Here is a 27,071-nt window from a genome sequence, read left to right as displayed (position 1 = left end):
TTGGTACCATGTTTGGATTACATTAGTTATGTTGGTAAACTGGAATTTTTAAACAATTACGAGGGTAAATGTCTTACAAAACTCATTGGCTCGCTGACCCAAGTAATGAAGTGCTCAGAAAAAAAATAAATAACTTCAAGATACCAAAAAACTTTTAAGGCCGATTGTCAATTTTACATTTAAACTACCAGTAGGTGATATTCTGCACAAATGTTGTCGTTTTTCTTCGGGCCATTTTATTGGTTAGGAACCCTTCAGGGGAGCTTTAAAGCCCAGCTGTGGACACGAAACGTAATTCCTCGAGTTGTGTAAGACACTCCTTAAGAAGGATTGAAGCAGGTTTCACTAGAAGTTTTAGAAATGTTGAGCAAAATCCTCCCACACACGGGTGGAATTATTTCTCTGGGTCGCCCTGTGGAATGGAATCACACAAAAAGCCCGTTGACTAACTGTGGACAGAAAGTGGCCAATATCAGATTTTTAATAAAGGGACTGTTACGGGGCACCTGTTCAGTTTAAGCTGCAATAAACTGGAAAAAGAAAGAGGTGGAGAGGAGATTGCAATGGAGAAAAGGCAGTAGGGATGTGAAAAAGAGAACGCCTGAGAGTTGGAGAACAGATAAAGCTAAAGTCCAATTTAATGCTTTAGAAAGCCAGTCTCTCCCTCGACTCTTTAATGTGCTCATAAGACGAGAAAATGCCACTTTCATTTCGGCTGCCAGCAGCTCCGTCATTAGGGAGGAACGGGGATGGAGGGAGAGGCAGAGAAGAAGCAAGGAGACTCGGGAGGAAATAGACTTCGAAGGGAGGGGGCTCTGAGAGGTTTGGAGCACTAAAGTAAAGTGCACAATGTTGGTGCCATGTGAATAAAGCCACAGGTTAAAAAAAAAAACTGGCAGGCGCCATTGTTATTTTCTTTTTGCTTTGAGTGTTTTCAGCGCTCTCCCGTTGTTACTTCTCAAAGAGCAGCAATCTGAGGGGCCACCTGAGACGAAGGGCAGCTCATATCCTCCAACTGTACTCCCTTTCTTTTTCTCCCGATGTTTTCCTTTCTTGTCATTTCTGCCTGGTGTTTTGCTTTTGTCCTCGTGGAGCTTCTCGGTGACCCGCTGCCTCTCCCTGTCACACCGGGGAAAAGTGATGGCCCTTCACAGGCAGTCTTGTCTCACTCGGATTGATCGCACGGAAGATTTGTGGACAATTCTGCTGTCCTTTCAGGGCTCAGCGTTTGGTCTTGTTCCGGTTGTCCTCGACGATCCCTGGTACTCTTATAATATCATCTGTCGTCACGGTCTCTATCTCCACTGTTATGCCTCTTAAGCCAACAATTCTATTGCCAACTGGATTAACAAAATTAAGTCCTAGATGCATGCCAGCTAATGCTCAGGATGAGCACTTGTGTCCGCAGCTTGAGCAAATTTTACATTCTTTAGCCAGACAGGGAGGCCTATACACCTTATAAAAGACTATTGCTGTGTTCGAAACCGCCTACTTCTCCTACTACTCCCACTACTCCTACTAACTTTAACTTTTTTAAGTTCCCGGATGCATACTAGATTCTCCTAAATGTTGGGTATGCATCATGAGGTTACTACTCATACTCAAACTACCCAAGATGCAACGTAACGTGACGTCGCCGATCGTCATTTCCTGTCAAAACGGCAGTTTCAAGCTAGCTACAACGAGGGTAGGTTCACTTCCTGTTTTCAAAACAAAAGCACAAATTGTATGGTAATGGCTTTCCCTATGATAAAAGGCAACGGGTATTTTATTTTGTGAAAATAACCGGAAGTGCGTTGCTCGCTGCGGCTAGCTTTAGTAGCGCCGAATTCGTGGGAACAAAATTGTAAACAGCCGGTATTTTGTCAGATTTTCAACACGTTGGGGATCTAAACGACTACTTTCTCGCCTGAAAATGTTTCAAATGTTCCTAAAGTTATATATTTACAGTTTATAGCTTAAGCGAAATCAGCTTCATTGTGTGTAAACGCTCTGCGTACTGTCTGATCGATGAGTATGCCGTTTGCAAGTATGTAGTATGTAGTATGTAGTATGTAGTATGTAGTATGTAGTAGGCGGTTTCGAACACAGCCTATGTCGCCAAGACATTAAAACACAACTGGTCACTGGATGTTATGGTGAGATTCAGACGTACAGATTCTGCAAGAGTTTACAATCTTGTGTTGTTTTCTTTTTTTACCAATTAAACCAAATACATTCACTTTTTTCTCATTATCAAGTTGATTATTGTTAACATCTGCTTCAGCATCTGCCGCACTCCTCCTCATATCAAGTTGGCGTAATCTTTGCTTACCAACTCTGCCCTTCACTGCGGCTGAAGCTACTCCGAGCTTTCATCACATCCGGACTCCGGTTCTGCTTCAGAATTCTTCATAATAAGAACATAATAAGGGGCATATTCACGCACGAACATGCCAGAAGGTAGCAACAGCAGAAGGACAAAAGCATTTTTGTCTCGGCTTTTTGGCCCAAAAAGTGACAATCGTATAAAATATTGGCACTTTCAAATGTCAGATGTCACGATGGTGACATGCTGCAAGGCTTTGCCTCTTTTTTTGTTGCCACCCTTATCCTTCACGTGTGTCGTCCTAAGAGCATGTGTGTGTGTGTGTGTGTGTGTGTGTGTGTGTGTGTGTGTGTGTGTGCAGTTTGTGTGGTAGGCGTGGCGCTCTGGGTCCCTGGCTGTCTCCTTTAACAGCGCTCATCCATCTACTCATCGTGAAGCAGCTTATTATCCCCAGCTTTTTCTCCAGTCCTCTCTATATCATTGTTTCCTGCCAGTCGGGTAACACTAAATGCTGTTTTCTGGGCACTCTGAGAACGTCGAGCTCAAAGTTTTTTTCTATCTATTCTGCCTACTTAATCGCATTCTCTGTTCCCGTGCCTTCCTACCCAGCCTCTGCCTGCTCTCAGCTCGTCCTGTCGTCACTCGGATCTCTCCGATAACTCATGAGATTATCCTGCAGCTAAAAAAAAAACTTCCTGAAACGTTTTCACCTACCTGTGTTTCCTTTTGGCCTTTCGGAAAAAGCAAAGCACAAGCAAACACAACAGACTAAAGGGCAATATTTCTACGAACTATTAAGTAGAGTTGGGTGTGGTCTCTTAATAAATGCAAGCTTGATCTTCACCTCGATTACCACAGTGATTTGGTTTCCTCCAACTCCTCTCGCTGTTATCTAAACCGCGAGGCAGAGGGGAACAGTAGACGGACCAGTGATAACACACTAGTTTGTCTCAGAAATTGACCGTAATGTACATCTGCATAAAGCTCTTAAAGTTACATTTACTGGGTTAGAGTATGGTTCTTTAACAGAGCAATTATTAACATTGTTGATTTGAAAACCGCTAAAGAAATGTGCTCAATTTATTAACAGAATGCGAAGGCACAACTTTTATGATTTCACAAAGCTGCAATGCCGTGTGTTTGCTGAGCTCTGCCCAGCTCGGGGAGCAACATTCACGAACAGTGCTCTGCGAACTTCCCTTCCATATCTAAACTAAAATTGTGACACAACAATGAATGTAACAATGAAACTCATTGAGAAGAGATGTCACTAATTCTATGAACAGAAGAGGAGTAACGATGAGCAGACCAGCGTCCTGGAAGAAGCCTTATATTCGGGATTCTCTTCATCAGACTGAGAATGCAGTCAGCTACTACTTAAGCATGTTGCATAATCATGTGGCTTTCCGTTTAATCCTTTCACCAAAACACTGCACAGTAGTTGCCTGTGCAGCACTTTAGAAGTCCCCTCTATTTAAAATTTTCAGGTAAATTGTTTTCTTTTTAAGCCGCCCTGTCTTTCATACAGTCAGGCTGCAAAAATAGCTTTTACGTAAGACTTTGAAAGGGGATATTTCGTGGTGATGGTGACCCCGGGGCACCTCCCCTTTATTCGTAACAGTCACAACTTTTGAGGAGACAGCACGAAAAAAAAGTCCATAGAAATGTGTAAAGTGGATACACCCGGAGACTGAGAAGAAAACATTTAAATTCAGGTTTTTTCAGCAAATCATAGATAGATTTTTATTATGAATGTTAGTACTTTCTGGATTACTTACATTGTTAAGGCTAGTATTTTTTATAAAAAATTATGTTAAAAAATGTGTCTAAGGTCTATTTGGCGTGATGGATTTCTTTTCTAGATTTCCAGGTTGAACATGGTTGAGGTTGAATTTGTCAGTGAGAGAGGCACAGAGGCAGTGCCCAACATATTACCAGCAGCTCAGGTACAGACACAGCACCACCCACAGGGGCCTGGCAGCTACTGCGTTTCCTTTTTTAATGTCAGGTTGTGTTTTTTATTCAAAACATATTCTATTGTTGAAATTGGTTTGTTAAATGATGACCTGTTTTCTTTAAACTCTAAACTATCTTATATTTATTCATTAACCCAAATTGTTTTATTTGTTGTTTTTTTCCCCCATCTAATTGAACAGAAACATCTTGTTTCCTAATTGTTAAATTATGTTCAGTGGGCTTTTGTCAGGCATAGATTATTTTCAATTATACTGTTTTCATTAGTATACAACAGGATGGCGGGAGGGTGGGGGCTAATAAAAAAATATTTGCTTAGGGCCAGGAAGTACTTATGAGTAGTCAAAATCTCACCTGCCGTAGACGACTGTGGCCCAGTTTGGAGAGGCACGAAGGGTAGCTGTTGGACGAGCCAAGCTAGCAGCTGCTCAAAATGGGGACAGACAATTTTAATAATGTCTAAAAATACTCGAACCTCATAAACTTAGAGTGGTTTGAGAGACTGTTAGTATTGTGGATATTTACACTAGTTAACTTGTACATCACATAGTTGTTTTCATGGCACAATTGACCTGTTTAAGCTAGCTGCTAGCTTGACCAGCTGCTAGCTTGGGTTGTACACCAGTTCCCCTGCCCGCTTCTTTAAACTGAGTGCTCTTGATGACAGGTAAGACACTGCCAGGTAGTAACAAACTATTATAACACATATTATTTTGAAATGGGCCTCAGTAAGGGCTATTTGACCTCCTCTACTTCTCCATTTTGTACAAATGACACCTTTCAGAGGAATTTTCCTGCCAGCCCTTCATTTCCACACCTCCCCTTGTTGCTGATCAATACAAATCAACCCATCAAGCCGGAAAATTTAAGTCAGTGAGGAAAAAAATAGACACAGAGAAGCAGAAGGAGAGGAAGGATTAATGAAGACACAGAGTTAGCGAAAGAAAAGACATTAATGGAGTAGATAAAAATAAGAACGAGGGCTGGTCCTCAGTGTAGAGCTCCCCTCTGCTGCAGGGAGAGTATTCGGAGCAAACCCTGATAACTCAAGGAAAGCGCACATATACATGAGTTTTCAGGTAAATTTGTACACACATGCACACACGTTACAGAACCTGATGTTATACAAATCTTCCATCTTTTATCAAAAATGGCTAACGTGTAAAACAACAAGAAGAGAAGAGAGTACATCACATAAATCCGGAAGCGAAGGCTTAAAAGGCTTACTGCAGGGAGAGGAGCTGTTTGGTTAAATCACTGATGTTATTCGTAGTTACTTCACCAGAACTTTGGTAAAACAGCTGCATCAGGAATGAAATAATTCTCTGAAGATTAAAATCGAATTCAGGGAATTGCAAAGGATTTACTCTCTCATATTTGTTTTGATATATATTCAATCATCTAATGATTTATTTGATCTTATCAAAAAGTCGACATTGTAATGTCAGGGATGATTGTCCATCCGATTTTCTGCTTGAGCCAGGTGACCTTTACCGTTTCATAAAACCAAGAAAGGGGCAACTTATTTAGGTTTGAGAACTGGGAACTATGAAATATTTGACATTATATGGATGATTATCAGCATATTTGTTTATCAGTTTGTCTTTTGATCAAATAATGCACGAGTAATTACAGCTCTTATGTGCCATGTCCTCTTAGTTTATGAAATTAAAAACCAGAGTGTGACCACAACTAATGGACTGGAAGAGCACACAGAGCGCAGTCCTCTTAAAATAGATTTTATGAAAATGATGAATCAAAAAAGGAAAATATTCCAAATAATCAACATACCAACATACTATTGTCTAAAGGGGATCAAAACAATGCAAATGATCCAATTCTTGGATGGAAGATCTGTTCTTGGGTTTGGTTTCAGGGGCGAAAATGAAGATGAAGCAAAAGAACGAGCGCTGCTCGTATATCCAAGAATTCTGTCTGAGTTCAGACTGACCTCATAAATGACACACCCTTTGAAGGCAATTTCATTTCCATCCGCATCACACAGATGAGAAAAAGATGTCCTCCGTTTAGGAGTTAAAAAAGTGCCATTTAACGTGACTGAAGACTGCAGGCAGCCAGCGAGCATCCATTTTCTTTTGGCCCCTCAGCAAACAAAGACGGATCAATTCTCTGCTACTCCGGGCCTATTTAAAGGCTATCAGGTAATGCTAGACCTATTCCCATAATTGAAAAAAAAGAAAAAAAAATCCCTTTGCTGAGTCTTTCTCAAAACAGACACATTAATCATCCTGTTCCTTCACAACAAGTATTCAGAGGTTGTTTTCTGTCTTATTTTCCCCAGAGTCTCGGCTCACACCCTCTGAAACGCTGCCCCTTATTTCCAATCAGCTGCCAAGGCAGCACTAAACTCTGTTCAGAATTTCTTCTTGGAATGATGCAGCTAATGATTAATGTTTCAGTGGAGGCGAGAAAAATCAAAGATGCATATGTTCCATGTGGGAACAAATGCACGGGCCTTCTTTGCACTTAGATACGAGCCGGCTAATATCACAGAGAAGCATCATGTGTAGAATATGTTTCAAAGCTTCGAGAAGGCTTGTCGCTTGTGGGCAGCCTTTTCTCAGCAGCTCCTTATGAAATATTTACAAAGGGAGGCTCATCTTCACTGTCGGTAACAAAAAAAATAAAAATAATGATTCACCGTGTCGCCAGCACGCATTTATTAACCAGTTCCCTCTTGTAGCTGCGCTGCTCTCTAGATGCAGCAGACATTGCATTTAAATGCTAAATTATACTTGACATTTGCATGCGATAACAACTATGCACACTGTGAATTGGGACGTAACTGACATTTGTCCTGCTGAGGCGAAGACAAAAGCAACATCCGCTGAAGACTGCGCTGTAAGCACTCAATTTGGACCCTTTGCTGTGCCCACTTTCAATACGAAAAGAGAGCCAAAACAGCCCTTTAACCACCCACCTCCCACTGTTCACGCCGGCAATTTGTGTAAGAGCGCAGTAACAGAGTAAGGTGAGTGTTCACAAACAGGAACGTGTGGGCAGCTATTACAGCCTTATGTCTCTCTTTTTCTTTTTGTTTGTTTTACATAATGGCTAAAGGCTGAGTTATACTTCTTTTCACTGCCCTTGCGCTTTCTTCTTGCGTTTATGTTAATGGCTCGAGACGTTTATACTTCATTTTGCTTTGCCGGCGCTTGCGTGTGCTGCGTGGCGATTCACCGCCAGGAGAGCAGGTGGAGTAGCGGCTTTTTTCAATGACACGCCTACTACGATAACAGGAAATTCACCGCCAGGACCTCTTCGAGTGATTCATGCTTCTTCTTCTTGTAAATAGCCGGTATTTTGTCAGATTTTCAACACCCTGGGGGTCTAAACGACTACTTTCTCGCCTGAAAATGTTTCAAATGTTGCTAAAGTTATATATTTACAGAGTTTATAGCTTAAGGGAAATCAGCTTTTCAGGCTGGCTGATTTCGGCTCGGACAGGAGTGAAATGCACTGTGTGTAAACGGTCTGCATACTGTCAGATCGATGGGTATGTCGTTTTCAAGTAGTAGGCTTGCGTCTTTTCTTGCGTGAAGTTTAGAAAATTGTGGTGACACACGCAAGCTCGCAATGGGGGGCTTGCAACCGCGCAAGGGCTTGCGTTTCTTCTTGCGTCTGGCTTTGCGTCTTGCGTTACCGAGTATAAACCAGGCTTAAGAGACCGCAGCTTTTTTTGACTTGAAATGTTTGGTTGTTTTTATTTTATTTGACAGATGAGAAGCGGGTCGAGCATTTGGTTGAGTGCCGTGAGTACTTGGAGCTCTTAAGAAAGCCCTGTGCTCGCTAGCATACGGCTCAGGTCAGCTCCGCATCTGTCCGTGGAGTCACAGCACGGTAGGCGTGCTTCGCTAGCTCCCCGACTGTAGCGCACCATGGCTGTGTTCGAAACCGCATACTACATACTACATACTTGCAAACTGCATACTTTCATTCTGCATACGGCATAATGATCGATCAGACAGTATGCAGAGCGTTTACCCACAATGCATCTCGCTCCTGCCCGAGCCGAAATCAGCCGGCCTGAAGCTGATTTCTCTTAAGCTCTAAACTCTGTAAACTTTAGCAACATTTGAAACATTTTCAGGCGAGAAAGTAGTCGTTTAGATCCCCAACGTGTTGAAAATCGGACAAAATACCGGCTATTTACAATTTTGTTCCGAAGAATTCAGCGCTACTAAAGCTAGCCGCAGTGAGCAACGCACTTCCTGTTATTTTCACAAAATAAAATACCCGTTGCCTTTTATCATAGGGAAAGCCATTACGATACAATTGGTGCTTTTGTTTTGAAAACAGGAAGTGAACCTACCCTCGTTGTAGCTAGCTTGAAACTGCCGTTTTGACAGGAAATGACGATCGGCGACGTCACGTTACGTTGCATCTTGGGTAGTTTCAGTATGAGTAGTAACCTCATGATGCATACCCAACATTTCAGAGAATCTAGAATGCACCCGGGAACTTCTCGCTTACTCAAACTCGCTTACTAACTCAAAAAGTTAGTATGAGTAGTGGGAGTAGTAGGAGAAGTATGCGGTTTCGAACACAGCCCATGTGTTTGTGTGGGAGGGGCCCGGTTTGATGAGACCAGGAGCCGAGTGCCTGCACAGTTTCTTCATCAAAGGGAGTCGAACTTATCCTCCTGCTGATTCCACCATATGAGAGGATGAGACAACACGGGAGGAAAGTGTTTGCAGGGTCAGATTTCTTTTAGCCAATGGAGGATTAAAAAGAGAACAAGATGAAGTAAAAGGGGAGCTATTAAAGCAAACAAGAGGGGTGCTGATGGATAATTAATGACACTTTTTCCTCTTCCTCCCCCCGTCCCCCGCCCTCTGTCTGGGTTTGTCTCCGTATCTTCTCCGTGCAGCGCTGTGACCTTTAGCGAGTGTGTAATTCTAGCGCCTAGCATGAGTATAATAAAATGTGAAAATCCATAGGGCCTGCTGCACACTGTGCAAACTGAAGACATGAGGCTGTGATGCTGACAGGTCAGATCGTGGCCCTACACTCAGACAGACTATTATATCAGCAGCAGCCACACTCCCATGGGGACAGATGCAGCCACAGGTTCGCTCGGCTTTCGATGAAGACATCTTGACCTCAGCAGCCGCGAGCACAGTGAAATATAAAAGACATCCTTCTTGATAATTCAACTGCTTGTTGTAGGCCTTCCCTTTTCTATACTTTTGTGTGTACTAAAGACGATAAGGGGGCGGTCCCAGTGTTTCTAAAAAGAAACAAAGCCCCGTCTGTTTTGTAGTAAGGCAATCAAACCCGTCGAACAATTACAACAACAAATTAAATTTAGAACTAACAGACTCTTCATCCGCAATCATAATCTGAGCTGTTTAGTTCTGTGCTAACATGCTAAAGAGTAGCAGCTATTAGAGTAATCCTGTGGATGAATTGAGGATTACAGGCAGATTATTGGTGCATTTCTCACTGGTGATATGGCACAAACACATCACTGTAAATGAAATGCAGGAAGAAATTCCCCTTTAGTTTCCAGCATCAAAGGTCAGGCTTCATTTACTTGTAGGAATTTGCATCGCTGTCTATGACTGTTCATAATATGCCCTTCTTTTTAATGAAATACCTCTAGCATGCTTTGATCAAAATACCACAGAGGTACAGACCAAGAGCTCCTTTTCTAGCCATGAATTCCCGGACCAGCCGGGCATGGAGTGACTCATTTTACTCCACCGCGCTCCTCGTTTCTTTGAAACCGGTAGAACTCTACAACTCTACACATTACTTTTGTTTCAGAGAGCACAAGCTAAATACCCCGATGGCTAACACTGCCACATACTGACAGAAAAATTCTGGTCATTTAATTCTCAAATACTTCATTTTCTGTAATTACTGTCAGCGTGACCGAAGCCAGTTGGTGCTGACACAATCTCGCTGTGAGTCATGGTCCAGGTTCTTTAAACAGCAAACAGCAAACCACGTCGGCCACTCAGCCGGTTAATATACTCGTCAAAGATGATGTTGAAGTTCTTCTGTCACATTTAGGCTCTAAAAACCAAAACTGAAAGTCAGACTTCCAAGTCTGGTTATAGTCTGGTGGAGCATTGTTAGTTCCTTTCTCTTTTAAGTGAACTATGTGACTGTTGATGAGAATTTTGGAGTTTTGGCTTCCCACCTCTGAGGTGGAGCGTATGCGGCGTCCTGTGAAGTTGAAGTTGGGATGTAGATAAAGATGAGGAAAGTGGATCATTTCACTCTGAGCTGAGACTGAGACATAGAAATCCCCCTGCAAATCTGAGCTGTCTTACTGAATAAGATCATCTCAAATTGAGTGGGCCCCCCAACAAGTTGTCAGAGTTACTTCAGACAACGAAATGTATGCTCCCAAAGCAGAGAAAAGGTGATTTATTTTTTCTTATAATATGTCCCCTTTAAGTTCAGCAGAAAGCAAACACCAAGCAGCATAAAGGCAAACCTTCTGGAATAGTGATTATTTTTTTAAATTGTTCTTTCATTAAGCTGTCAGCTATGATGTAGTGAGATTCATATTGCTTAGAATTATTCATGAAACTTCACGGGGAGAGCGATTTGCTTCTGCTTATATACAAAAGCCCAGCCCGCTTAACTGCAAGATGAGTCATCGACATGTTTTATTGTTGTCTATGAAAACACCATTAAAAATACCTCCAAAAGTACCTATTTGTTGTTGATGGGCCAATGACCACTGACTCGGTTAAGTAAAACATGTGAAAAGCTATGAGCATTTCTTTGTTTTCATAGAGATTCCAATAAACATGACCTCACAATGTTTTTTTCTTTCGCCAAACAGACACCGAAACAAGATGCCTTCGACCGGAGCTCCTTATCTTGTGATTGTGACATTCCACTTGGGTGTTCGTGTGGACTGAAAGTGGTAAACATGCCCATTTGAAAGGCAGACCAAAGTGATATTTTTAGAGTCCCACCAAAGACACAAGTGACATTGTATGTGCAAGACTTTTTCCTCAACAAATCTATATATCATCCATAGATTCCCCTCAGGGCTCACAGGTGCAGCTATTCCTGCCTCTGAGGTGAAGGAGAATCCTGATATAGTTCCTACCTTTAGCTGCAATCGATCTGCTGACACACAGCACCCGTCTTCCCAATCCTTTCATTTACCCCCTCCTTTTTTTTCCTCCCTGCCCATCGACATCAACCTTTTGTCCTCTCTAAACCAGTTCCAATGTCAGTTTGTGTTTTTTATAACAGCCCTTGATCTTCGCTAAATGCCTTGGGCCTCGCTTGCTGCTGCTGCCTGTGCTCCCATGGTATCACTGCTCTAGATCTCTCCTGCCAACACAAACTGGCAACAGGACCACAAGAACTTAGCCATGTGGGCTTTCTCCTTGATATTAAACCACCTAAAATTGCGTTCTGATGCTCCAGGTTGTCTCCATGTGTTGTCATGGTTATCCTGCTTTAGCTGCCCAGCTAGTTAGAAGAGCTAGCAGAGGGGAAAGGACGCTAGCCCTTGTACATCTGACATTTGCAGGTTTGATGAGAGTCTGACATGGCATACCTGTAAACTCTGATGCAATAATCCAAAAGGTTGATGTAAGTACAAACCTCAGGAGACAAGTATTATTCTGCTAATGCGTGTTTAGCCGCTCTGACAGTAAGAAAAGCTTCCAGTTCGCTTTAGTTGTAGCTCCACTGTAACTGATATTATAAGGGCACGTTAAGCAGGACACTCAATCAAACCTCTCTGGTTTCAACCTGCCAGCGGTATCATGTTGCCAGGGAAGCAGATTATCCCACAGGCTTGGAAAACGTAAAGGGTTACTGCGCTGCATTTTCAGCTCTCCACGGGCCCTCAAAAAGGGGACACCCCTTACCGAGAGAGGCCTCCAGGGTGAAGGGCTTTCGAGGCAGGAAGTGAATTTTAGCTTGTGTCCCAGAACAGCAATGTGCTCCACCACAGGGGCAGGAGCCCCTGTGACACGCTCTCAGCCACGTTGAGGAGTCATGCGACTCCCAAACGCACACTTCAGGGGCCCACACTTCCCAAAATGAAGAGGGTAATTACTCTCCCAGCATTAAGTTCCTTCTTTTGTTGCTGAGGGCAATTGCTTGTTATTCAGGTCAAGGAATGCTCTGTAGTATAGAAGAGAAAGATAGTTGGGCCAGCGCAAGATGTGGCACGTCTCCTAGTTCAGCCTGAAAGAATCCAGTTTGACTTCAGTGGAATTGTAGCTAAATGTTTGGTGTCGGGTCTCCCTATCAGGAACTCTGGCGACATTTTGAGCTTAATGTTATCAGGAAGGACAAGATGGAAGTTACTGTGGCCAGCAGAACAGAAGGCCCATGCAAAAAGAGGACAAAGTTACATGGAGAGGGATAGAGCGACTGTAGTTCTGATGGTGTGGTGCTGATGAGTGTTCGGTGTGTGAGAGGCAGATGGGAGAGGCAGGAGCATCAGTCTTTTCCAGCTGCTCTCTGGCACTGATGACAAGGTTACAAACCCTATTTGATTTTTGTCCTCCCACTCTCTGGCTTTCCACTTCCCGATCAATCTCGCTCTTTTTTTCTTTTTTCTTTCTTTTGTTTTGGGTTCCAATCATCTCATCTGCCCGCACAAATTCTGGATTCTGGGTGCCATTTGCCAATCATCCAGTGAAAAGTGGAAAAAAAGAACGCTTGCGCTGTCGTCTGTCAGCAACGCCCTCACCACCTCCACGGGCTCCCTGGCTGAATTCCACCTCGCAGCCAGCATATGGTGATCACACATCCTTTGAAATGTGTGACACGTGAAGCGAAATGGAAAGACTGGATCGAATCGAAGAATATCTGCAAACCTGGCAGCATTTCCGCTCGCGGATCTCGTTTGTGGGGGAGAATTGCTGCTGCGTGCCATTTTGATTTGTTTGATCTAAAAACATTTACTGAGCACTGCGTGTCCTTAGTTCAAATCCTGTTATCTTTTGAAAATACGAAGCTGTCCCAAGTAGATCCGCAAATCACTTTAGTGTGTCACACTTGACGATTACACTGATTTGGACTTTGACGTGTATCCCCGTTGAGAAGGGTGAGGCGAAGGCCTGGGACCTTTTTAATACTTACATAAAGAGGATTTAGCGTCCTCTTCGTGTTCTCACGGCCGTGATCTAACTCTCAATCAGCATTCCTTATTTCATGCAACCTCCCCTGTATCACAGGAAGATTTGATCCAATGTAGTTAATGACACATCTGCGCTGTCCCTCTCAACTCAGTCAGTAAAGTCGGATGGTGCATTTCAGGCAGGGTATGACACACAGAGAGGTGGAGGAAGCTTGAGGAAAAACCGGTGAGGAGTGACTGAAAATGTATATCACGACATCTCACCAGATTAGAGCCGTCTCACTTTCAAACATCCTGCACCGGTGACGACAGAAAAGTAGCTAAAAATACCCTCAAGTTTCATCAGGAAAGAAGTAAGGCAACAAGACCTCATGTGGAACAATGGAGGCCTCCGAGCTGCGTGGAGAAGACGTCCCACAATGCAGTGGCTCGCTCAGGGCTCCGATGGAAAGCTCATATGTTCGAACAATGCCTCAGCTCCTGCTCACAGGCTCGTTTGTGCAGCTGCTACACAAACTCCCTCACCACTTCCTGCGAAGCTGACACATCCGTCTGTTGATGGTGAGCTCTGAATCCCATTTTCGCAGGTTAGCGGTCCCCCCCCCCCCACCCTTTCTCATTTTCACCAATTACAACTCCTGGAAGTGAGAGTCTCTCCTACACCGGGATACCAGCGTGAAAAGATGTCCTGAGAGAGTGCGATGAAAATCAACTGTGCTGCTAAATCTGACGCTTAGATGCTGAGAGGAGTTCCCTTCGAAGAAATGTGTACGGAAAAACAATGCACCAGAGCTCCAGCAACTGACATACATCTGACTTTTAACAACACGGCATTGATTTCCAATCGATGCTCAGTATCGTCTTAAAAACTAACCGCATTTTCAGCTCGTCAGTGCATGAGTTCAACAGTCCAACAGGGACACGACTCCGCTGCCCTTTTCGTTAGCTCGGCTGCTGTTATTTTTGCTAACGTAATTTAACCAACTAAGTATTTTGGCTTCAACAACACAGCCATAAACCTGTGTCTTAAAACTTTGATATTAGATTAATAGCTTTACCATAAGTGTCTTAAAACAGACCTTGTTTGTCATTCAGCGAGCCAGCCAAAGAACCACAACTGAAAGAAAGATTAAATCTGCAGCTTAGTTTAGGATTAGAGTGCGCAGGCTGCTGTGCTGGGATCCACTGGCTTCAGAAGTCGGGGCGAGGGGAGGACATTATGCCCAAGTTGGAATTAGTTTTGCTAGCTACTATTATTAGGAACACAAGTGAACAACGCATCACACTGTATTTGGCAAATATAAACACTGTAGCGACGCGTTTACCGACAGCTGCTGAACAGTACGCTGTGTGCGACTGAACTGGAAAGGAAAAGAACTAGCAGAAGTGCTAATATACAGCAGCTATTGCTGCCTTTTATGAGGAAGGCAGCCATGTTGGATTTTCTAGATCTGGACAGGTTCGGTTCCTCTGAATTGAAAAGACAGAGATCTGACCTCTGGAAGTATTCAAGTTGTTTTTTACAAACTGAGAAAACTGAAATTCGGACTTCCAGGTTCAAAAGGAACCCGTCATTTGCTCTAATTCTTGTGACTTTGAAGATAAAACTCTTTGCCGTTGCTCTTGCTCGCTTTCAAGTTTCCAACTTTTTTGTCCGTTTTGGTTGATATTTCCTTTCAACAACTTTATGTTCAAGTGCTTTTTACAAAAATAGGACCACAGGTTAAATTTTAATTAATTTAAAGTAATTATATAATTAATTAATTTAATTATTTTAGTTAATTTCTGGTTAATTTTTCAATCCAATGTACAAATAGTGTGCTCATGCAGTCTCAAATTTCCACCACTTGAACCTACATGGATGCAGAAACCATGAACATACTTAGGAGAAAATATTCCGTGAAAACGTACTAACATACTTTAAGAAATGCTGGATTAACATATTTGGAGCAATAACATCTTAAAGTGCTGGCAGTAAGAATTATATCGATAGTTATCCTAAAAGCACCTATGTAGCTGTACCAAAACATGAAACTGACGTCCATATAAGCAATTAGTCAGCCAACTAGAACTGCATTCTCCATAGAGGAGATTAAGGCCTCTAATCTGTTGGTATTATTTTCCATGCAGGTGTAAACAATCTCTTACCTGCTATTTAAATCCACCGTTATTTTGTCTCCCTCCGACTTGTGTGCAACAATTTACACCACCAGAAAGCTGGCCGTGTGCTCTGAGAGCTTGGTTTTATATGCTATCTCTGGTTTTTGGTGTTAGTCTAACAGCAAACTGTGTTAGGCCTGAATCCTTCCACGTGTGTAGAAACATAAGGAAATTGTGATAAGGTCCAGAATGAAAGGTGGAATATACACAGTCAATGATGGTCTGACCTGCTGGGATGTAACACAGGCCAAAACATTCATCAGTGTCAGCCTGACTAGCGAGCGATTCCACTGATATTCCCCCTGGCTTGTTCGATGGCTTCATTACAGTTAAATGTTCAGACTGTGTATGCCTGAGACATTGCTTATTTGGCGACTGCAGTGGGGAGGCAGCAGGACAACCAAGGATGCTCACGAACGGCGGACAAGTGGTGAGTTGGGGAAGTCAACCATCTACTTTTTCATGTTGGACCACCTATCTCTAGCAACAGCTTGGTTAATGAACAAAAACTGTGAGTAAATATGACTTAACGACTGTACTAAGTGGATGACAAAGTCCTTGTCTCAGCTGGTCTTTGTTATACTGCTATAGTGGCATGTCAGACTCCATAAGTCAAACGCTGAGGCTGCTCTAATGTCCTCGGTTTGTCATTGACGAAAGGCAGTACTATTCTCAACAGAGTGATCGCAAAAAGAGCACATTTTCCTCTGACTAATGAGCAAATCAGGTCATTATGGATGCCTCTGAATATCACAGCACAGATCTCTCACCCTTTCTTGCCTGATATCAGAACAGAATTGATGAAGCGTTACACTCCATTATCCATCTTCGTTGAAGTGGGAGCTTTCAAAGGTGTGAACCTTTGAAAGCTCTTTGAAAGGCAGTTGAAAGCCTTTCAACTGCCTTTCTTACCTCCTGATTATCATGTTGGTTTCTTTTAAATGACTTCATTTAAAAGAACAGAAGCAGAATAGGGCTGAATTAGACCGAAGAGTATGTGAGGATGGAAATAAAACATTTAGCTTTTTAAGTTGGTGAATTCACACTTTAGTTTAATTCATGGCATTGCCCGACTTGGACGTCTTAAACTCTACAGGGCTCAGCTTTGATAATAAAGAAGGGGTGACATCAACTTTTCCCCAAATAGTCGGGATTACCCTACATGTAACTGGCACCGAGTAATGAGTACGGCAGTTTGCAAACAGATACCTGTACGTGACTCCAGTTGGTACCTATTAGCTGCTAAACCACAGCCTTATGCCCCTCCAAGTCAATCTGATAACAAAACTTTAGAAAATGAAGTTGTTTCTTCTAAGAATATGTCCGGGGATCTTACATGGATGAGTTTTTTTTTTTTAAGAAAATGATCAATTTAAATCAACAGTGTCACATCATGTATCGCCGCCGTCAATAAGATCATACGAATGAACAGAGAAAGAGAGTCGACACTTCCTGTCTACTTGGACTCTCATTGGCTCTGTAATCCTGAAAAAAAGTAGCCTCAATTTTACATTTCCATTGGTTTTCTGTCTCTTTTTTGATTGCAGTTGGCTTTGAATGTGCCTGCTGTGGTCGTCGTTTTCTTACATCGCTTTACATCGACTGACGCGTAACAATATCGGCTCTCCAACGGTACGTCACATATCAACTCGCTCGTAAGCTACAGTCAGACTGCGTGCCAAACGTGGCCCAAATCCAATTTTTGTTTTTTGCTCAAATGTAACTCGGATCAGATTTGTCACATGGAATCGAATTTTTTCGAATTTCCGATTTGGGACGCTTTACCAGCCGGTCATAAATCGGATACAGATGGGATTTTTTTTGTGTGTGGCCTCAGTCTGTTCAGTCAAATCAGAATTCACGCGACTTCTACGTCCCTCGACGTTCGTCACAAATCAAAGCCACTGCATGTCTGCATCCGTCTTCTCGAAACATGTTGGACAAGAGCGTAGACGTTAGCCAGTGGAAGACCGGCGAGCTGCCAGACTTGATAAGCATATGGGGGGGATGACTCCTTTATCAAGTGACAACTTTGTTTTTTGCTCATGCGCGTCATGAGGTCGTTTTTTTCGGTTTCACATTGTAATCTGATATCGGCCCCATTAAAAAGTCAAGCCAAATTTATAATAAGTACGTTTAAAAACAACAGACGCTGACTGGCCAACAACGGGCCAACAAAAAAAAGTCGGATCTGAGCGGTAAATCAGAGTTGGACGGGCCTTCAGGGTAGCAAGCAGCTGACCAATGTGTTCGATAAAACTTATACATGAGGAAAGAAACTGCTCCCCAATAAACTTACAACATAATCTGAAGTCAGACATGACATCAATGCTTCCTTGAATTGAATCCATTAATCAAACAATTGAGCCTTGCAGCTGTGTCCTGACATGTTCTATGCACCCATCCTTCATGGAGAGTGGTTCAACTTCAACAGTAGGGTTGCACGATGCTTCAGTTTGGACAATATCCCTTCTAGTAATATGATTTGAGATATGCTTCTATCTAATTTCTGGCTGAGAGAGAGGAATTATTGTCACGCCTCTTCTGTAATTGAATAATTTCTGCTCTTATTGTTATTATCATTGGAGGGGAAGAAAAACTTTGATTTCCTTTCAAAATGTGTCATGTTCATTGTTTTTTTTTTTCATTAATTATTTTAACTAAACTATCAACTTCATCCTACTTTAATAAGCTTTTACTAAATCCACATTTCAGTGTCGGCTTTGGGCCAGTGCCAATATTTCCTTTGTAAGACTTGCCGATGACATGCTAATATCATCGCGTATCCCTCTTGCACTTTTTACACGAGACAATAAAAGTTACTTTCAGTCAAAAATCCACCAATCTACAAACAAATTATGAATCCCCCCAAAAAAAGAGTAAAAAGACAGCAGTAAAGAAAATGTAGAGAATAGTTAAGTGGTGCATGAATTATTAAGAATATCAATAACCAATGAACAGAAAAATGAACTGGCAGCTACTCTGGTAAACAAACAATGAAGAAAAGTAAGGGATGCTCTCTGGTTCAAGCTTCTCTGATGCTCCAGATTTGTTGCTTTTCTGTCTTTATAGGCCACATTTTTCGAGTTCTGAACAAATGAAGGCTTTCTAAGACGTGTCACATTCTTGTTGCGCACGACCTTCACCTAGTGGAAATACACCAAATGCAGGTAAAATAACTGTTTCCTGTAAAAAAACTGGCGTTGCAGATGTTTTAGGAGAAGTAAAATGTATTCAACTAATTTGTTACTCATATGTTTTGGTCAGGAGCCCTAATTTTGTGACCGCATCACGAGCCAACAAAAGACCAGAGATTCCACCGACGCAATCCACACATTCACTTCCCGCCATTAATTGTTGCTCTTGCTTGTCCGAACACGTGACGCTTCCACGCCACCGCTGACCATCGGCTGCAAATTAAACTCTCTGCGAAAAGAGTAATGCCGGTAATAAATCTGACATTTCGGCCCTGACCGTCATTGCTCACTCCGGCCCCGTTCCGCCCGAAGACGCCCTTGATGAGTGCAAATTGAAAGCAACAGCAGCCTCACCGATGGCTGCTCATTAGTGCGACTGGCCCTTTATCAGTCTGTACAAATAAGGACATCAAAATGCAGAAAGTCACATTTACAGTGGAACAAAAAAAAAAAGTTACAAAGCACCTCCATAAATGAGAGAAAATTGAAAGAAAAAAATACAGTAATTACTGCCCTTCCCATTAGAAGACGGCCAGGCTGTGATCTGACAGGCAGGAAGCACATTTACAGTAATTGGACGGACTCTACAGAATAATACTGCTCTTTCGCTCATGGCTCGGCAGAAAAAAAAAGCTCGCTGCGAGATTGCAGCAGCAGCCGGGAGAAATGAGTCTGCAGTCATTACGGCTGCTTGTAAATGCATCCGAGCCAGCCGGCGCCAGATCGATTTTGCCATTTCTGATTGGCCCTTCGTTATTGCCCAGAGAGGCCAGCGGGAGGCTGGGTGGGAGCTGGGTGGGGGGGGGGGGCTTATCAATTAAGCCGTCAGGGTTTGAATTTTTCACCCGCAACATTTTGTCTTCTCTCTCTCAATCTTATAACAACCACGTAAAATAGATCAGGACGACGGGCGCAGCATCCATTACACTGTTTATGTTTCGCCGGCCGTGCAGAGACACAGCTGGTGGTTATTGTTCCATATAATTCCTCGCTTTCTGCTCAGGTGTAAGAGAGGCCTCGAAATGAAGAGAGAACCCCGTGAGGAGGGGAGAGTCACTTGACAGAGTATAACTTTTTGTCTTTGTTTGTCTTTTGTTTTTCTGCTTACGTCCAGTATTTTGGAGAAAAGGGACTACTTTCTCTTTATAACCCCTTGAGATGGAGGTGATGACTCAAAATTAAGTTGAATAAAGAAGGGGAAAAGCATTTTGTGGAGATGCTGTGATCCTGCGAGGGAGGTGGAGGGTACAGAGAGGAGGAAGGGATGAGGCTGCTCTGAGATGTGGTCAGAGGTATTGGTGGAAGTGCATCTGTGGAGAGGTGTCGGTGCTTTTATGCTACAGAACATGCACCCGCACACAGGTACACCTCTCTCTACCCCCCGGCATCATTAGCCAAACCGCATGCCGAGCTCTGGGAGTAATTGGCTGCCCTTTCAGCCTCCTAATGGCTGGAAGAGGGGGAAAAGGGAGACTAGAACAGGAGGAGAACTAGCAGGATTACTGTCAAATATCAGCTTTTTTTTTTTTTAACCACTTGCTTTCTTGTGATTTCCTTCCTTTTCTTATGTAGGCCACATTATTGTTTTCACCCTTTGCTCATTTGTGTTCTGTCAAATATGTCCAGGCAGGTGGGCTTTCATTTGGATTCACTAAAGACAGAGCAGCCAGACCCCCATCTCTTTCGTTTCATAAAAAGAGGATAGAATTGATTTTTTATTTTTTTTTAAAAACAGCCAGCATTGTCGTTCTAATTCACCCAGGACCCATTTCACAACCGACTCTGAGTTCAGAACTAATCCGAGCGTCGCCTTGGCCTGATTGGTCAAATTTCAGGTTTCCAGCGTTTTGCTGTGAGCCGTCAACCTCCTGCAGAGCGGCTGCGCTCTCAGCCTTATCGCCGGCATCATCAGACTGGATGCCTGACAGGGCAGAAGACGCCCCGCCACAGTACAATGAGGTCTGATTACAGCGCCGGCAGCACACATGGGAAACACAGACCTTGTGTAAACTCATGTAGGCTACATCCTATTCATCCCACAAACCCTACATATGAAATAAGCCACGCAGAGAAAGAGCTCACACAGTCTGAAAACAAATGTCTTTAAGTTGCTGATTCCTAGTCATTCCATCATAAAAACCTATGGAATTATTATAAAACCTCAAACTGCCTGTAAAGTTTGTAATGAATGATGGTTTCTCTTTCTAATTAAAGGGGCATTCCATCGGTTTTACTCACGAAGCTTTGTTAAGAAATACGACAACTGCTACTCCTACTAAACTTTGCATAAATACTAGTGAAGAAATGGCAGATCTGGTTTTCACACTACACCCACAAAAGATAGCAAAAAGAAGGATGTCTCAATCTTCACTTCTTCCATTTGAGAAGCCGGGCGATAAAACGATAACGATAGCTATCGAGGAATAACTTTTCCTCGATTGAGATATGAAACGTGATCCATGTACTTTTCGATAAATTACGTTCGTCCATCTTTTGACGGACAATACGAATAGCCAACGACAGCGAGAGTTGCGCCGCGCTGAACCAATCGCGCGGCTGGAATAGAGCCGTGCCAGCAGCTAGTCGTGGCGTGTTTGTTTGTGCTCCTGCCGCCGTATAAAAGAAGAAAATGAGTGCTCCCTCAGAAGAAACGACGGAAGACACAGCCCAAGGCGTAAGGGATGACATTGTTGATAAGAAGGGCCCGAAGAGTTCGGTGGTGTGCAGTTATTTAGTTTTTTTCGAAGTCCGACACGAAACAGAGTAGTGTGCACTGCAAATTATGTCGAGCACATGTTCCGACAAAGACGGGGAAAACCGCCAATCTTTTTCGTCACCTGAAGCATCGCCACCCGTTTGAGCACGGAGAACGCAAACTTTTACAAACACAGCCCGGAACAAGCGCTAATCTTCCCCCAATAGGGGGTGGCAGTCCACCTCCTTGCCACGGCCGGTACATGACAATAAATCTGATATTTATAACAACGCCTGTGCAGCAGCAACAGAAGATAAGCAACAAAATCTAAGTTTTAGAATTTTTTTATTTATTTGGAGTTGACCAGTCAGATAAGATTTTAATTTAAAATACCTGTTCTGTATGTATCTGAAACAGATAACCTTCTGATATCTTGGGGTTAGAGCTTAAGACCCCACAAACCTATTTTCTCAATCGTATTCCAGCTATGAATGCGAGATCCAACATCAAGACGGAATTTCCCACCAAATTTCAAAGAGTTTTGCTCATTTCAAATTTCAAATAATAGGTTTTTAGTATTTTCCTTTTGCTTGTTGCTTTCCTAGCTTGTTTGAAGTAGGCGGGGCTTATTTAGAACAAGGTGATGTCACCAGTCTTTCTGCACCAATCTAAATTCATCAACATCTGGAGTAAACATGCGATGACAGTTTGCTGGAGTAGCTAGCATTGCCAGTTTTACATACGCTTAATATTGCAGGATTTCAATTAGAGGTCAACTGTTTCATTGGTAAGCCGATTAATCTGTGTCGATAGAATGTTTTTCATGCAAATTGAATTTTTAGATTTTAGCTCCAATGGTTGCTGGTCTGCGCCACTTCTGCCATCTCCATCACACAAATAACTTCTTTTTTTTTTTGCATGAAAGCTCCATGTATGAAGTCACGGAGATGTCCTTGTGTATCAAGCATTTCCAGTCCAAGCTTAAAATATTACAATTTCATGGGATTAGCTTGCTTGAAACCAGGCATAAACACCCTGATAGTAAGTTGTTGTTAGTAAAATCAGGCATGTGGCTATTCAGGGTATCAGTGCAGATGCACAATAACAGTGTGATATGTCAACCTGTATTTAAACACATGCTATTTACACCAACTAAAATGTGCCTGTAATGAAATGTAGTTAAACAGAAGCTGAGTTAAACACTAAGCCTGGAACCCATACCTGCATTTAGCTACAGCGCTGAAGGAACCTCTGGGTCTATCCTGCTGTGTTAACATTCATGCCTCTGAATTCATCTGCTTTTTTCATGCTTCAAACTACTGCTACCCGACATTAAAATATCACAAGTTGTCAACTTGTCAACCTCAGATCTGCGAGCGTCAATGTGAAGAAGTTGAAATCATTTAATCAAAAACGAATGCATTATTTTTTCCGATGAAGAGAGTCTCTTGTACATCAATGCCTAGGATAGGACACATCAAAACCATTATGGTGATGATAACAGGAAGGTGGCCGCTTAGTGTTCGCTAATTAAAATGTAACACCACTCTCATAAAGGATGAACAAACCATTTTCCATTTACCCCATTACTGTTATACCATCAGACCACAGATCCACTTTACACTAAACCTTTAAGTTCATCTCTTTGCAGTTGTCTTACAATGATCTTTTTTCCCAAGAAGGGCCTCAGAGGCCCGGAGGCTGTTCTGGGTGCAGCAAAGTTTCTGAGCGTCAATAACACTCAAAGATTTAACTTGTCTCTGGAAGAAAAAGCTCCAAGACTCTGAGCCTTGGCCTGCGCACACATTGCAAGACAGAAGCCTTAATTCAAAGTGACTTTCTCACTACGTACTTATGTATTCCATGCATACATGCAGTAGGGGCCTCGCGTCAAGAATTTCTGCCAGCGTCATGAGACCAAGGTCACCTATATGAGAAGAGCCGCACTGGCCTTATTAATGTGAGAGCCTGAAGTATAGAACACAGAGAGAGATCCATCGTACACACACACGAGGAGATGGGTGAAAAACCACTGAGAAGAAAACCAGAAATGAAACCATTTTCCTTGTTCTGCTCTACAAACCAAATCTGCCCGAATGAAATACACCTAAACTCCCACATCTATCATTTACAAGGTGCTTAATGCCTCAGGGTGAAAAACCTCCTTTGATGGGTCCTATACAAGTAGGAGGAGTGTGTGTGTGTGTGTGTGTGTGTGTGTGTGAAAGCAGGCGGGTGTGCTTACGAGTCTAAGTGACATACAGAGTCGTGCTCCAGCGCACATTTATCCTCTTATGCAACAACTCGACTAGCATAAGCATACGCAGGCTAAATGCTGGCTTGACCCTCCACAGCACAAGCAGCAGGATTCGGCCCGCTTCAGACTTAGTTGAGCCTCGAGAGCAGATCAGTTTGTTTGGGCCGCACCTCCACACTCCCCTCAGCCGAAGGTCAGGGACGTCCACATTACTGCTCGCATCCCTCGTCATTCCTTTCATTATCACCTGCCCGAAACCACACCGAGACGACGACAACTACGGCGCGTGGTTTGTTCTGTTGCTCCTGAATAAATAACTTTCCGCAGAACTTCCGATTTGCATGTGCCTGATGCAAACACTCGTTCGGCCTGGGAGGATTACACAGAGGGCAGGGCAACAGCCGGGGGGCATTTGGGAAAGAAGACACAGGAGCAAATATATCATGCTTTCAGCGTGGCAGAGACTGAGTCAGGCACAGGCAGGCTTTTCATCTCTCGGAGAAGCAGAGCAGAGGTCCTGAGCACCTCTGTGAAAGATGATCATTTAAGATGCCCCTGAGGGGGCAACAGGGCCCCTGTCTCTCATTTGACCTGCTTAGTTCCTAACACTACTGCCAATCAGCGAGAGAAGTTCCACTCTCATCTCTCTAAAATTGGATAAAATGGTGTACTAATAAAATGCAGAGAGTGGTTATAAGAGGGTGTGGGGCATCTCTGCGGACCCCTGGCTGCCTTAGAAGCAGACTGGCTGTGTGAGGAGGCTGTTAGTTACCTGCTGCAAAGCAGCGAGAAAGCTAACACCAAAAGGCTAAATAAACATCTAAAAGGCTATCTAAATACTTATAATCTTCTGTATCATTGAAAGGCACTGCTTTAAAAAAAAATAAAGCGACAAATCAAAGCATGTTCTTAGAGAACTGGCTCGTTCGGTGCACCTCGAATCTGCACCAAAGCGGAGAAGCTGGAGGAGCCACAGCAGCACGAAGCGCATTTGTGATGTGTCGGTCGCGAACGATCCGGCTCCAAGTGCCGGCTCTTTGAAGTGAACGACAGGAACCGGCTCCACAATGGGAGCCGGTTTGGGATCCTATTTGGGAGTCGGTTTTTTTCTTTCAGTATCTCGCTGTCTCTCCGCCTCCCTGTCGTTGTGCTTGTGCTCTGCAAGTGCCACAGAGATGACAGTTTTTTCCCCACTTCGCTTTTTTTTGTCCTTCGGTGCCTCACTGTCTCTCCCCTCCCCCTCACTCTCCCTCCCTTAAACACCTTAAAACTTAAAAACTTAAAAACAAAAAGCTTAAACACCTGGTGTTTCTCAACGTCAATCTGTAAGTCTTTGAGTGATTTAATACAGTGAGTTCTTCATCTCTAGTGGTTCAAAACTTGTGTTGTCCACATGTTTTTTTTATCCTTCATAGTTTTATACTTTAATTTAATAGCACTGTATTTGATATTTGTATTGTGGCACCTTTTTTGTTATGAAGCTGCTTTGATACTTTTTCGTATTGTGGTGGGTGTTTGTATTTATAACTGTTTAATTTATTTTAAGTTATTTTTGTGGAAGTGGTGCTATTTTGTGATAATTTAATTGGTTATAATAACATTTTTATTTATAAAGCATTGTTATGCAGCATTTTTACTCATCCTAAGTGCTTAACAATGTCAATAATGAAACAAAATGTTATAAAATTAGGTTTAAGCTATTAATTAATTAATAATGTAAAAAATATATATATATGGGGAGCCAAAAGAGCCGGCTCTCCACAGTAAGAAGAGCCATTAGAGCTGCATCTCGAAAAAGAGCCGAAAATCCCATCACTAAGGCGCATCCATCCTGCCTCCTGTCCCACGTTAAGATCATTCATAAAAAAAAAAATGGCAGACCGACACCGCTGTCACGCTATTGGCTGTGCAGATATGTTCCTAACACTTCCAGAGTTGATTAACTGTCCGGAGAACAGACAGTAAATCGCACAGCGCGTGTGGAATAAGATGAGAGTGTGCGGGAATGTCTTCCCGTGGACTCGGCGGCTTTCTGAGAGCCACGCAGCGGGAAGACTCGCAGCTCCCGCGGGTAAACAAAAGCGGCTGCGTCGCGTTTCCAAAGGGCTGTTTTTGTTTTAGATAGCGACGGCGCTGAGGGAAACAGTGACATGCCTAATATTAAGGAGGCTAAACATTTGGGGTTTCAACCAACGCCGAGCCCCTTTGCTTACCCGCTGTGGCGTCGGGGCTGGAGCGGAGGGTTTCCCTGCTGCGGTTCAGAGGGGCCGGCGGTCAGCGCAGCCTGGTGGGGGTGCAGTGATGCTCGGCTCGGCTCGGCTCGGCTCGCGCTGGGCTCCTTCCTGCGGAGCTCCGGCTGAATAACCTTGGTGGAGACGGATGGAGACTTCCTCGTGGTTAGGCTGCTGCCGCCGCTGCTGCTGCTTCTTTGGGCACGCTCGCACACATCCAACACGCGCCGGTTCGCTGGCTTTGGGTTACTTGCTAGGTGGCCCTGAGCTACAGCAACCAAACCCTGCAAACCATGTTAACCGTGCAGGCGGGAGGCAGCAGTGATGGAGCTGCTGTGGCTGGCGCGCGATCCCCTCCAGAGGCAGGCACGGGACGGCAGCGGTGGACTGTGGGTTTAAGTGATGAGCGCCGGTGGAGTGGCTTTAAATGGGGGGATGGTGTCGCTGGGATTACGTGGTAGGGGTTTAATTAGATAGCGCTGCGCCCATTGGCACCGACGATGCGCACAGCCCTCCTCCTCTTCCTCTCCTCCCCGCGCTGCCTTTCTCCTTCTCTGGCAGTGAAAGAGATGGATGCGTAGCAGCGGGTGTCACAACACAGAATGATGGCGAGCCACGCTGTGCACGATGTTTACTGCGCATCATTTTTGTTCGTAGTGACTGGGGATGAGTTGAACATAAACAAACTCCCACCACACACACACACACACACACACACGCACCATAAACCGTCATGTATGTAATGACCCCATATGATCAGAGTAGCTCATAAAACACTGCACACTTACAGATGGTCTTATAGCAGGCTTTTCCTCGGACGACAGTCATAAGAGGCTCAAATCTTGATCATTTATGGGGGGAAAACGGCACAGGGATGGAAAATGATGTGCTGACCGTGTTCATTCATCATTACAGTACAAATACATGTGTCAGCCCACTGCCTCACCCCTCCATCTTTGCTCCATCTTTGCTCACTTCCACCCCTCCTCTTGTTCTGCCAGACACGACGCTGCGTTGGGTTGCTGCTGGTACAAATAAGGCTCACTATCTCTTAAAAAGCAGGATCTCACATGCAATCATGGGGGGGAAGTGCACCATGTCTCAATTCTAAGGAACATAGAAAAAAAAGAAAGTTTTTCCTAAATATTCTGGTCC

General features: G+C 43.5%; 1 protein-coding gene across 2 annotated transcripts in view; it reads right to left on the bottom strand.

The window, feature by feature from the left end:
- Window positions 1-26,859, bottom strand: part of LOC142367973 (hippocalcin-like protein 1) — a 46,313-nt gene extending 19,454 nt beyond the window's left edge. Inside the window, exons 1-2 of one of the 2 annotated variants that reach the window (XM_075449997.1) lie at window positions 26,705-26,858; window positions 25,899-26,602 (exon numbers count right to left, since the gene is read on the bottom strand). The gene's annotated coding sequence lies outside the window, so the exon portion shown is untranslated. Of the gene's footprint in view, window positions 1-25,898; window positions 26,603-26,704 lie in introns of both variants that reach the window. The other variant, XM_075449998.1, reaches the window with a different exon arrangement.
- Window positions 26,860-27,071: the final 212 nt, after the last annotated feature.

Source organism: Odontesthes bonariensis, chromosome 18, assembly GCF_027942865.1.
Source record: "Odontesthes bonariensis isolate fOdoBon6 chromosome 18, fOdoBon6.hap1, whole genome shotgun sequence".
Classification (NCBI taxonomy): Eukaryota; Metazoa; Chordata; class Actinopteri; order Atheriniformes; family Atherinopsidae; genus Odontesthes; species Odontesthes bonariensis.
This window is presented reverse-complemented; position numbering and strand designations above follow the sequence as displayed.